The 12,467-nt window shown below is 40.4% G+C and overlaps 1 protein-coding gene across 1 annotated transcript in view; it reads right to left on the reverse strand.

Annotated features, from left to right (window-relative positions):
- Arhgap15 (Rho GTPase activating protein 15) overlaps positions 1 to 12,467 on the reverse strand; it is a 606,047-nt gene that overhangs the window by 60,101 nt on the left and 533,479 nt on the right. The gene's annotated exons all lie outside the window — the stretch shown is intronic.

Raw genomic sequence — 12,467 nt, forward strand, 5'->3', positions numbered from 1 at the left:
GATCATTAGCTCCCGACTCTCTTGTTGTGAGATTTTTGATTTGATGATAAATTAGACTATAAGCACATCAAAACAGTAACAGGGTGACTTTGGTACAATTTTTATGTTGAGATTAGGTATGGAATTACTTTCTTATATTTTTATTTGCAAGGCATGGGGTGAATAATGCTTTCCAAGACATTCATGATCTCTAATCCTTGGTAAGAGAGTCTTTGAAGGTGCGATCTGCTTAGGAATTGACACAGGGAGACCTTTCTGGAATGTGACCTCTTAGCTCCATATCACAGGCGGTCGAGGGGATGAGAACTAGAGAGAAGGTAATAGGGCAGTGAGAACACAGAAGGGGTGTCTGATGAAGGAGAGGCTGCCTTTGCTGGAGAAGACAAAGATACAGAACCTGGGGAGGAAACAGACATGTCGATATCTAGAGTTATGTTTAATGAGGCTGATGGCAGATGTCTAACCTTCAAGATTGGAAGATAGCGAGTTCATGTCATCTGAAGTCACAGGTTGGCATAAGGACCCACAATGTGACTCAATTATAAATATGCTGCAATTATTCTAAATAGTCCACTGTGGTTTTGATCTTGTGGGGGATACGTTTGAAGGAGCAGAAAATATATTTTTAATATTTTCTGTGGGGTTTTTAAACCTCATACATTTTGTTTTTGCTGATAAACAAGAGCATTACAAATCTCTCCAAAGTCAGGAGGTAGTTGTTCAAAAGTGTGTACCCCATTGATTGCTTCCATCACGCTGCTCCTGTCAGAGAGAGGTGGTACATGGAAAATGAATCTTGCTCCTTGGTAAAAGTATTGCTGTAGCCAAGACCTTCCAGGGTAGAGGTGTAAATATCTACTCTTCTTCAGCACTTCCTTCCCACTGAACTGGGTGTCTCCCTGGCTCAAAGGCGTTCTCTCATCTCCAGCACATGATCCTCAGAACTCCAAAGACTTCTTTTCTGGACTCATGACGTGTGGGAAAGTAGTACATGATATGGACACCCACACAGTATCCATTTTCTTCTTCCTTAGCATGAGAATACCTTTGCAAACAGGAAGGTAACATGTCTGTGTGGTCAACTGGTCCTTTTCCCAACCTCCTCTGTAGCTAGGGTGGCCATATGACCAAGTCTGACCAGTCAGAGCCAAAGTCATGTGGGAGTTTTAAAAACTTGAGAATGCACACGGAAGTCTTCACTGTGAGCTGAGCTTGAGAACTGAGGCTCTGAACATGTTAGAAGGAATGGCTCTATGGAGCAGCAAGACCTGGGTTTCTTTGATATATAAAAATGAACCCTCGTGTACTAAAGCCTTTGCCGGTGGGTCACTGATACCAAGGCAAATAGTTCCTATAAAGATGTCCTTCCAAAACCCTAATACTTAATCTCTTGCTAATAGATACATGGATTTTATACAGTAGGCTAAGGAAGAGTCAGTTCAGAAGCTGGCAGTTTTCTTATGCGGTGTTGGGAAAGAAACATTTTATAAGGCATTATAAGAGAATGTCCTGCTGAAGACAGTATTTGGCTAAAGTGGAGTGAAGGTTGTCTTCCTAGTGTTACCCTACTTGAAAGCTCTACTTTTCCCTTTTAAAACCACAAAAGTCTATAAATAACGCTTCCCACAGTCAAAGCTTTAAGAATTACCATTATTCTTAATTTTAAGTGTTCCAATAGTATACGACTTGTATACAAAGAGGAAAAAGGAAGAGAATAAAAAAGCAGTTACCACATCTCTTTGTAGAGTAGCCCCTCTGTCGTGTAATTGTTGTAGGTGCTTCACAGAGCCCTAGTGAATATGAGATCTCATGCAATGAAGTCAAGAAAAACGGCAGGGAAGTGTTGGTCTAGTTACCTGGGCAAATCTATCCAGGCATGCTCTCTGCCTTGTAGCTAACCGTGTATAGTCACCTGTACAAGACTTACTGCATTTCCGTTGCACAAATGCCTTTCAATCCCCCCTCCCATCAAACTGCATTTTTCTCTGAAGCAAAGTGACTTCTCTACCTGTAGGTAATGGATTCAATGAGAAAGAAATGAATTAGTGAATGAAAGCCATGAGCTTTCATGGGTTAGGATGGATGGATCTTCCTTTAAATTCTTTAATAGCCTCTTATAGCTGTACTGGATAGCTTTATGTCAACTTGGAGCAAGCGGAGGTCATCAGAGAGGAGGGATCCTCGACTGAGAAAATGCCTTCATTAAGACTGTGCTGTAGGCAAGCCTGTAGGGCATTTCTTAATTAGTGATTGATGCAGAGGGCCCAGCCGATTTTTTGGTGATGCCATCCCTGCATTGGCATCACCAAAAGATCCTGGGTTCTTTAAGAAAGCAGGCTGATCAGGACAGGAGGATCAAGCCAATAAGCAGCTCCCCTCCGTGGCCTCTGCAGCTGCTCCCTGTTTGAGTTCCTGCTCTAACTTTCTTTGATGATGAATCGTGATGTAGAAGCAGAAGTCAACTAAACCCTTTCCTCCCCAGCTTTCTTTGGCCATCACAGCAATAGTAACCCGAACGAGGACATTAGCTTTGTGGCCATATACACATTTCTTATTGTCTGACTAGAATCCAAATGAGGAGGTTTATGGAATAGGCTATAGTATTCAACATACTTTGGACAAACAATAGTGAAACTAAGTACTCTATAAATGCTCATCTTCCAATAAAAACATTTTTGAGATTCAATTCACCCGCTTATAGCACATAGCAATTATCTTCTTGCAGTAACCATTAAAATGTAGTTACTATTTGTGTGTGTGTGTGTGTGTGTGTGTGTGTGTGTGTGTGTGTGTGTGTGTGTGTGCTATGTGGTGTGGTGGGGAGGCTATGTGCACAAGTGAATGCTGGTACTTGTAGAGTCCAGCAGAGGGCATCAGGCCCCCCAGAGCAGGAGTTACAGGCTGTCTGAGCTGCCTAATAGGATGCTGGAAAGTGAACTCAGATCCTATGCAGTACTACTAACCACTGAGTCATCTCTCCACTCCTCGCTACTGATTCTTCAGCTTGTTTGTCCATTGGTCCATGTGCAACTGCTCTCTCTCCTAGCCAGGCATTAGGTAACATGCTAAATACTTTCGTAATGGCCAAAGAGATTGATAAAATTGGAGAGTGGTTATAGATAGGAAAGTTTATAAACTGTGGTGGCTTTTGTCTATAAGAAACAGTTTACGTTAAAAGCATTTTATAAAATGTTCCTTCTTTTTCTACTTTTGAAGAATCAGACAATTGAATAGTTATGTAGATATTTGTGGCTAAGTTATACCAAGGGAAACATGCACAATGGACTAAAGAAGACTGAAATACGAACGAGGAACAACTCTTTTTTCCAACAACTGAGTCTGAACAAAATCTTTTTGGAGAACTAGAAGAAAACAACATTTTCCCATTTAAATGAACACCACATAACCCTTTCAGGGCATGTAAATAATATAAGCGTGCCTAAGAGGGAAAGCATCTGAAAACACAATGGGAACATTAACATTAAAATAACACTTTTCAGTCGGACTTATGGTGTGTCACGCTAGGCCCTGAGATCACCTTCCCTAAGCCAGGAGTGGTTCCTACGAACTACGAATCATCCACAGCTTACTAAGACCATGTCAACAGTCTTCCGTTGATGCCATGAACACACAAATGACAGGATTTTCTGCCATTTCTTTCTTAGCATGTAGTTTCTCTTACATGTGAAGTACTCAGAATCTGAGACTATGGTGTTGTTTGACTCCCTCTAGTTATTGTTAAGACTGTAGAAAGTAAAGGAACATTTTCTTTATGGAGACTTGAAGACCTCTTAGCAAAACTGTATGTTAAGAATCAGAAACTATTTTTTTTTTTTTTGGAAATAGCTGTGTTTTCTCCTTTGCTGCACTTACTTCTACTTTTGTTCTAGCGCCCCTGATTTTTAGATGCACTCTATGCTTCCAGTTATCTTTATTTAGTCCCCCGCCTCCAGCTCGTGCTTCCAGTCTCTACACTGGGAACCTTCAACCGCACACAAGACATTTCTGCATTCATTTTCGCCATCTAAGAGAAATTCTGAAGAATTTTCTGTCAACTCTGGACTTGCTAGCCCCGTCTTCTCAAACTCCAACAAACTAGAGCTGTAAATCAGCTTTCTCAGATACGTTTCTATGCTCCTTGGAGAAGTCACATCTTTCATGATGTGAAATAGACTTCAATGTTATGATAAGAATGTGGCTTTATGTTCACCATATTAATGGTTCTTAGGTCACTTTTTTTAAAAAAAATATAATTTATGAAAGTAACATTTGCATTTATCTGCACGAAAGTTTACTACTGAAACACATTTACAATCAAATGCTTTATAGAAAAGAGATAAGATAAAGTTATACGATGATGGAAAGAGTTTGGCCCAGTAAAGAACCTTGGGATGGATAACCTCCAGTCACTTTCTGGCCTTATCATCCACAGTCTTATTTTTCTTAACTTATTTATAGATGCATACTAAATCACATTTTGAAATAGATTCTGTTACATTATATAGGTCCAGGGAATGAAAAGTCTTGATTCTGCCAGTACATAATTCACATAAGTCTTATTTATCTGACTGTCTATAATTCTTAAAAGATAGTTGTAACCCTGTGTGCTAAAGAGGTCACTGTGTACAGCTGTTCTTCTGAAGTGTATTCTGGAACATTAACATGTCTTGAATGAAAGCATTTTATGTCGGCCCGTGTTTAGAGTACGGCAATCCTCTAGTTTGGGTTGAGTTAGGCTTTTTGTGTTGTGGTCATTTCAGAATGTGCTGAGAGGCTGTCGTTTACAGCAATAAATTTCATCAGGTAACATCCTTTTCATTTCAGGCTATCCTACTGGTGAAACAAATCCTTTATAACACATTTTCAATGACAAATTTTAGATGAAGATGAGAAATTCACCAAACTAAAACAATTGCTTGTTCAATATTTTAAAGCAACATACATTCACTTTCGGAAGAGACGCTTAAGGGGAGGTTTAAACCTCACCTGCGTCAAACTTATGTTGTAAATAAGAGAAGTGGTTTATCATTGCGCAGACAGACTGACGAAAGTGACAGAGAATTTCTCCTCTGATTTACAGTGATGGGCAAATTGCTTATACTCTGGAAGGTTCGTAGTCTCTAAAACACAGCAAAATGTATATAGGCTGCAGGTTTTCTATGGAATCAAATGTTTTACCACACATTCATATATGCTAAGTGCTCACTGAGTAATCTTCACTTGGACAAACTTTCTTAGATTGTTACCAGCTCTGAGATAGGAATCTCATTAGCCAAGATCCCGTCTAAAATCATACCAAGCCACCTATTTTCCTATTTACTTATTTTTATTTTTTCTTATATGCTCTCCCTTAGTACTTTCTTAAAAAAAGAAACAAGTCGCAGAATATGATATATCTATAATCAGAAAACATGCCCGCTATCAAAATTTATTTGGTTAAAATTCATAAGTAGAGCTCATGGAAGCAGGAGCAGCATTGCAGTAAAGCACCAAGCCATTACCACGGCTTGGAAATTGATCTGTGGTTGACAACTCTCACTTTTGTGAGTTTCTGTGCTCCTTATAGACCCCTCTAGAATCCAGGAAAGCAAGTTAATTAAAAGGAAGGCGCATTCTTGACATCTTCAGACACCTGGAAAATTTAGTTTGAAGTACTGATAAGCTGTGTTAAGGAGTTTAACTGGAACTGAATCCATGTGATGTGAGTAGGCCTTTTCCCTTCTTTAGCGGGCATCCCTGATAACTAGATCTGGCCAACTGATTTCCACAAATGACGTAGATCTCCTTGTAGTTACTGTCTCACCTGGAAACTATCAGGGTTTTGCCCATTTCTGAAATAAGCTAGTTTTTATAAAAAGAATTTAAACAATGAGAACTCTCTACCATCCGTCAATGTTAAGATCCAGAACACTCTAGCGAAGGCATTGTCGTAAGCCCATCGATGCCTTAAGTCCAGAAGCTGCTCACTGGCTGCTTCATTACCACAGCTAGAGGCCATTTTTGGTCCTGATGCAGGAGGAGGTAGCCATTTAGTGCTATCTCCCGTCAAACTGGCCAGGTAGATGCAGATGTTGAAAGCACACCTTCCTCTTACTCAAATATAAAATACAACATTTCTCGGTTTATGAGGTTCTTCAGGGACCGCAGATATCACAAAAGTGAAAATCATCATGCAATTAGAAGCCTTGCTAGTGGGCATTGTAAGATCAATCTCTTATCTGCCCTTTATTCCTCTCAGCAGTCAAGAGTCAGGAATTGTTAAGTAAATTTATCTTTTAAATAATTTATAATGGGCTAAACATATGCATACATACAAATGAATAAAGTAATACCTAGCAGGGCAAGCGTACAGTCCATGGCTAGTGCAAATCTGGTCTGTGTCTTTATCAATTTCTGACCATCAGAGCCAACAAAACACAATATGCCATAACCAATGTTTAAATATATAAGTATTTATAAGAGTAAATATCTATAAGAGTAAGAGGAAGGTGTGCTTTCAACATCTGCATCTACCTGGCCAGTTTGACGGGAGATAGCACTAAATGGCTACCTCCTCCTGCATCAGGACCAGAAATGGCCTCTAGCTGTGGTAATGTATATAAAAATACAGCTGTTGATGAACATTTTATCTTTCTTCTTAGTCAAGGAATTATTGAAGACAATTGTGGAGGTAAAAAAGCTTCTGAGGTATTAGTTTGCCTGGCAAAAAAAATTCAAAATAATTTAGAATTTCACAAATCAATGAGATTAAATTCTATTTAAATCCATTTTGGAAGGTCTTCATGATTATCACAATTAACTACTTTATGTATCCTCAAATACATTCATGGTAAGTAAAAATCTTCTCTTTTCTTCTTTCCTGGAATTGTATTGGTTATTCTGAAACTCCTGGAGGACTGACCTTATGTGGGAAGGAAGTTTGGAGAACACTGACATTTAAGACTCTCAGTAACTTTTAAAGAGAATAATTACTTTTAGAACGATTATATTTCTTAAAATTCATCAACCTAAAATTGACTCGTGTGTGTGTGTGTGTGTGTGTGTGTGTGTGTGCATGTGTGTGAACGTGTGTGCATGCCAGAGGACGACATCTGGTATCATTCTTAGGGTACTGTTGGCTTCTTTGAGCAGGGTCTCTCTCTCTCTAGAGCTTGCCACTCAGACTAACCTGAGTGGTTAGTGAAGCTCGGGTATGTTCCTCTAGCCGTCCTCCTCCCCAGAACTGGTGTTTGACATGGATACCACCAAGCTTGGTTTTTCATCTCATGTGTTGAGTGTCGAACTCAGGTCCTGCAGTTTACTGAGTAAGCTGAACTTTAAACTTGCTCCCTTTATTTTCACAGCAATGCCTCTCTCCGAATTGGAGCGCGAGGTGGCATCTGAACCTCCATCAGTGGTTTTTACAGGAAGAGCAGAAGTCTGCTAGAGATTTGCTGCTTTCAAAATCATGTTGGGAGGATCATGGCGGCCAAGCACATTTCAGTAACTTACCAATGACACTAAGTCATTCTTAGGGAAGAAGCTGTGCTGAGAAAGCAAAACAAATAGTTTATTGCTTTGAAACTCAGGTCTGTGTAATTTTTCTTTAAATTATGTTTATGTATATCTGGTTTTATAAATATTTTTTTTTAAAAAAAACGTCTTGGCATTGTGAGTTGTTTGAGCTCTTTCTCATTTAAGCCAGCAACATTCCAAATACTTAAGAGGCTGTTCATATTAATTGTTCTCTTTGTACATTTCATGAGACTAGAAATCCAAGTCTTCCAGTTTTGACTTTTTCATACAAGTTTCTTACATCCTGGTTATTTTCATCAGTAGACAGAATAAACTCACAGGGATTTAAAGTCTCACATGAAATTAATAGAATCTATCTCAGAAAGAAAACACAATCCTAGAAACTCTCGTCCATTTGGAGTTTAAAGATGTTTTTTAGGCAAGCCACATTAAATTTTATCTAGAACACTTGTGCTAAACAAAAGACCTCTGAAGATGAAAGAATTCTTGGGACAGTAGCTTCCTGTCAGTTTATTTGACCTAGACTCACAGCAATACTGAGAGCCAGGAGGGGGGGCAGCTCTGAATTAAACAAACAGCAAAATCCTTTAAGAAATGGGTTATAAAATCATTTATGATTCAGCTCTCCCCTCCCCTCCAAATTGAACAATTGGGAAAGAGGGAAAACAGGCAACACGTGGCAACTTTAGTCAGCATTTCTGAGCTGGGAATGATAAACACCTCTGCCTGCCCCGGCATTTATCAGGACTGAGATATTATTACCACGTACAGTCACAGCGTGGTTACTGTTATCATCGGAAGAAAGAGGCAGCTAATCTTAATGGTTTGTAAAGCCGTTACCTGCGCTGGTCTGACATTTATCATGATCATTTTACCACATGGGTCCCTACATAGCAAAGGTCTTTTATCTGGAAGGGACATCACTATGAATTATTATTTGCAGCTAGGTAGAAAATTGTATGTTGTAGATACCTTTACTTATTATAAATCACATAGTCACATCCCACCATTTCACCCAGAAAGCTGCTGAGCCTAGGGTTTTTGCCACAGCTTGGTTTTTCTTTCCTCTTCCCCTCTCTCTATAGTTTCTCAAAAATAGGACCTCCTCTTTTTTTTATTAGAATCTTAAACACATTTTTTGATGGCGGCATTTGTATGGTAACAATACATAGAGACACAGTTTATAATTAGAGGGATTTCTGGAGCCTTATGTATAAGGACTGCACAGGTACCTGAGGTGTGCAGTGACCAGCAGGTGCTCAGCTGCTTATTTAAAAGGATCCTTTCCTTACCCATACTGGCCAGAGCATCCTATGATTTGGCTCTTACCAAAGAATGCTTCCCAGCAGGTCAGACAAAATTTCTTACGCTTGCCTTAAAATAAAGGACTTACGGCCTTGTTTGCCCCCAAATACTTTGCTTGAAGAACAGGAGTAGACGAGTTTTGTTTTGTTCGATTGGAACTTTGAATGACTCTGTCTCAGTAGGCTAGAGTGGAGTTGAAGATTCTTCTAAACACTTCGTTCACGGAGCTGCTTAGATTTCGTCTCAAACTACCACCGTCCTAGTCAAATGCGTGGACACTGAATGTGGAGGAAATTAGACATGGACGGTCTGATGTTTTAGAGCCACAGGACTAACTTAGCAAAGAACGGTGCATTAATCTAACAATGGAAAACTCCGATGCTCAGCCCAAGTTGTTTACCATGGGGAGAAGCAAACAAACCCTCTCTTTTAAAAAGATTGAGGCAACTAATCTTCTGAAAGAGATATTTATATATTTTTCTTCTTTCTCAAGTGTTCCATTAGGAATAGACAAGCCAGAAATTCTGCGCTTCCATAATGAAGAGGGAGGAGACTCCTTTGCCGTTTTACATTTAGGAAGAAATCTGCCAGAAGAATGTGACAATTTAAGCAAATCAAGATTGTTGCAAATGGATCACAAACGGGACTTGGTGGGGTATTTTATGCTAGCACGTGAGGCAGGCAGTAAATTTGAAAGGAGGATTTTCTCAATGGTCTAGTTCTGATGTGTTTTCCCATTTCTTTGTGTGTTTAAAAGTGGTTTGGATGTGGTGTTTAATATTGCTATGGCTCTTTTGCAAATGAGTTCTGGAGAAACATTCACACATGAAGGGAAGCTGGTGTGCCGCACCGCACAGCAGCTGCTGAGCACAAATGAACTACCCGGATTCTAGGTTTGGATCGAGCAAAAATAAACATATCATCTCCACTAAAAAACAAAAACAAAAAACAAAAAAAACACAACAACCTGTCACTTTATTTTATTATTTTAATTTATTAGTTATTCTAAACGCTTATGGTCATCAAAAGTAGAGTCCTGTCCCATTGAAGAAGCCCAGTCTTCATTATCAAAGCCTGAAACAATAGCAACTTAACTGGAGGGCATCATTTTGTAAGAACAGGCAACACTTTGCCTGCATTGCCACACTGGTCCCTGGTCCCGGAATCAAACCGATATTATTGCGGATGTCCTCCAAAGAGATCTGTTTCTATTTCAGAGACAGGTTGAGAGATACGCTTGCTGAATTTGAGGCCCGGGAGAGGCAGTCATTTATGAAGCCAACCTGTATGTACTTCAGTTGCTCACAAGCAGCTGCCCACAATTTGGTTCAATCTTTGTAAAATGGTGGCCTAATACTCCAGCGTATCGCTTTGCAACCGAATGAAAGAGTGAGTGATTCCCACCAAACGAGCAAGCAACCAACACTCTCGCCTTCCTTCTTTTCTATTTCAGGATGGTGCTTTTGTTTGAATTTGCCACCATCTTGCCATCGTAGCCCCCCTCACCCCCGCATCCTGGGAGCATTTACAATAATTAGTGAGGAGCTTTGCTGCTTGGAATCTCCCCCCTTTCTGGGGAGCTGGGTGAATTGTTGAGTGCTAATGAAAGTCAGAGACTTCTAGCAGTGGCTGAGCCAGGCACCGCTCCGCAGACTGTGAGCTTCCCACTGTGCGGCAGTGCACGCTTCCCGCTGTTATGTTTACCATAGTTTTAATGTCTGTGAAAAAATTCCTGATGCAACCGAATTATGCTGTGCCCTTTTGTTTATACAACCCTACCCTTCCCTGGCCACTCGCTGCCCCTGTTTTTAACAGATTCTAGTTGTGGCTGCCCCTGTCTCTAACAGAAAAGTGTCTCCTCAACTTTGTGGCCATCTTACCACTTACAAGAGCCCAGCTGATTTGCAGCCTGGCTTGAAAAGCCTATCTATAAAGAAGTTTTGGAGGAACACACACGCACACACACTCACACCCCACAGCCCACTCTTGAGATACCTAGTACAGCCATCTTCTTCTTCGGTGCACTTGAATTTTATCCTAGGTAGTGTTAAAGTACCAAACTAAGTCAGCTGGTGTTGGCAGTCATAGCTTAAGATGCAAATGATTTTGGTGAAATGTGCCGTGTCTTTAAAGAATTCTCTTAAAAAAAAAAAAACCCCAAACTCACAGCAACCAAGGACTGTGCTCTAAGACGAAAACAAGCCGATGGCAATTGGAGTTGTCCTTGTTTTAAAAATGGTTATCTCAAAGATGGCCATTCCCTTATATTGTAAATTGAATTCACCAAGTGTGATGTACAAGGAAGTTTTTTAATGAGGATGCATATAACTCTTTTCATCCATTACCAAGACTCAAAAAGACGATGCAACCCTTTCTATCAGACAGCGGAGAAATGGAATTAATAGCAAAAAAAAAAAAAAAAAAATAGCACTGGAGAAAGTTTAACTTTAATGTTTCAAACTCCAGGTGCCAGAGTTTGAGGAAAATAACCAATAATAGCCATTTTTAACATATTTGATGGGACTGATTATGCAATGCGCAACTCTAAATGGCTTATAGCACATTGTAGCATGGTTCCATCCCATTGGCTACAGTAGGGTGCAGGCAGATGGATGGCAGTGACAGGGAGAGAAGTGCTTTTGCTTAGCCGTGCGTTAAGATGCCATCCAGAAGCTCTGTGCACTGCAGACACTTCATTAGGATGCCAGGATAATGGTAAACTACCACTCAGAGTGACACCCCATTTCCCGCTTACTGAGCGCTCCAACCTCGGCAGATGTCAACAATCTCGCAGAGCCGCGGAGCAGACCTAACTTTCCAGCCACTTTGACTCCAATTTTTCCCTTCTAACAGGGCCATACATTATGTGCAATATGTAATGACAAACACCTCACCGACAACAAAACCTGTCCAGTTCATTAGAGCCGAGGGGCCACCCTGCGTGTTCCTCCATCTCAGAGAGGAGGGGCCCGGGAGCTTGGGTGAGCGTGGTCCATTTGCTATCTCACTTCCCGAAATTCTTGCTGTCATCCAGTTTCCTGATGAACTCAAAGTGTTAACTGCGTGGTGGACTCTGATCATAAATGGCTACTTTTCGGTCAGTGGAGAGGTGACTGTTCCTTTTAATTAGTGCCCATTCCAATAGGGAGGGTCTTTAGGATTCTTTTGTTAAAATTTTCAGTATGGCTCTTACTCGTCTGCCAAGAAAAGGCTCGCTGAGGCATCTGGATGGTATTTCCTCTGCAATGTATGACTTGAGGCCATTCACACACCTCCTTTCCAGGGATCCAAGCCAAGAGGAACTTTTTTTTCCCCTATGATGTAAATCCCACTTTCTTTCTATAAAGAACTAAGGTGTGTTTTAGATAAGTGAAAAAAGAAAAGTCTCCCAACTGGAAAAAAAATAATAGTCTGAAGCCGCCATTATGATTAAATAACGGATTCAAGTTTTGTGATCCAAAGTGTCCTTCTGGAAGCTCAAAGGGTCAAAGGCATGACTAAAACACACACCGTGCTCTTGGGTGGGTCACCACTTCTTCGTAAAGACACAGCGTGGAGTAACCGCAGCAGAGGACAAATTTGAATGTGAACTTTCGGTGTGATGCCCTCTATGAGGAACTGACGCAAACAGTGACTTTTGGTTTGAA

Source organism: Microtus pennsylvanicus, chromosome 9, assembly GCF_037038515.1.
Source record: "Microtus pennsylvanicus isolate mMicPen1 chromosome 9, mMicPen1.hap1, whole genome shotgun sequence".
NCBI lineage: Eukaryota > Metazoa > Chordata > Mammalia > Rodentia > Cricetidae > Microtus > Microtus pennsylvanicus.